Source organism: Nicrophorus vespilloides, unplaced genomic scaffold (assembly GCF_001412225.1).
Source record: "Nicrophorus vespilloides isolate i.1.1-1 unplaced genomic scaffold, Nicve_v1.0, whole genome shotgun sequence".
Classification (NCBI taxonomy): Eukaryota; Metazoa; Arthropoda; class Insecta; order Coleoptera; family Silphidae; genus Nicrophorus; species Nicrophorus vespilloides.
This window is the reverse complement of record NW_017096559.1, coordinates 699-1,172: the sequence shown is the minus strand read 5'-3', so window position 1 is coordinate 1,172 and position 474 is coordinate 699.

Here is a 474-nt window from a genome sequence, read left to right as displayed (position 1 = left end):
AAAAGTTTAAATATTTGTTTATTACTTAAATATTTATTTTTGATATAATTTCATTGTTAGCAGGATTATAATGTTTGTTTAATAATGGTAAATTTTGCATTGTTCTATTACATTCATTTATCATTGAAGATTAATATGTATTCACATTTTTTACATATTTTTAAATAAATTTATTATTTACAATCTGCCACGTGCTGGCAACGAGTAAATATTTTTGAAACTGTAACAAAATATAACAATGATCCTTCATTTCCCAAAATCCGGATCCTTCTCCAGAAATCATCTCCGAATTCCTAACCTTATGTCCTCCACTTTTATTCAGAACTCCCCCAAAATCAAAATAACACCTTACAACTACTCCCTTCCACCCTTCATTCTTCGATTAGTAAAAAAGAAACTTCAACTCTCTATATATGTATATATTTTTCCCCTTATTCTTCTGTTGTTCATTGTATATTATTATTATTATAATAT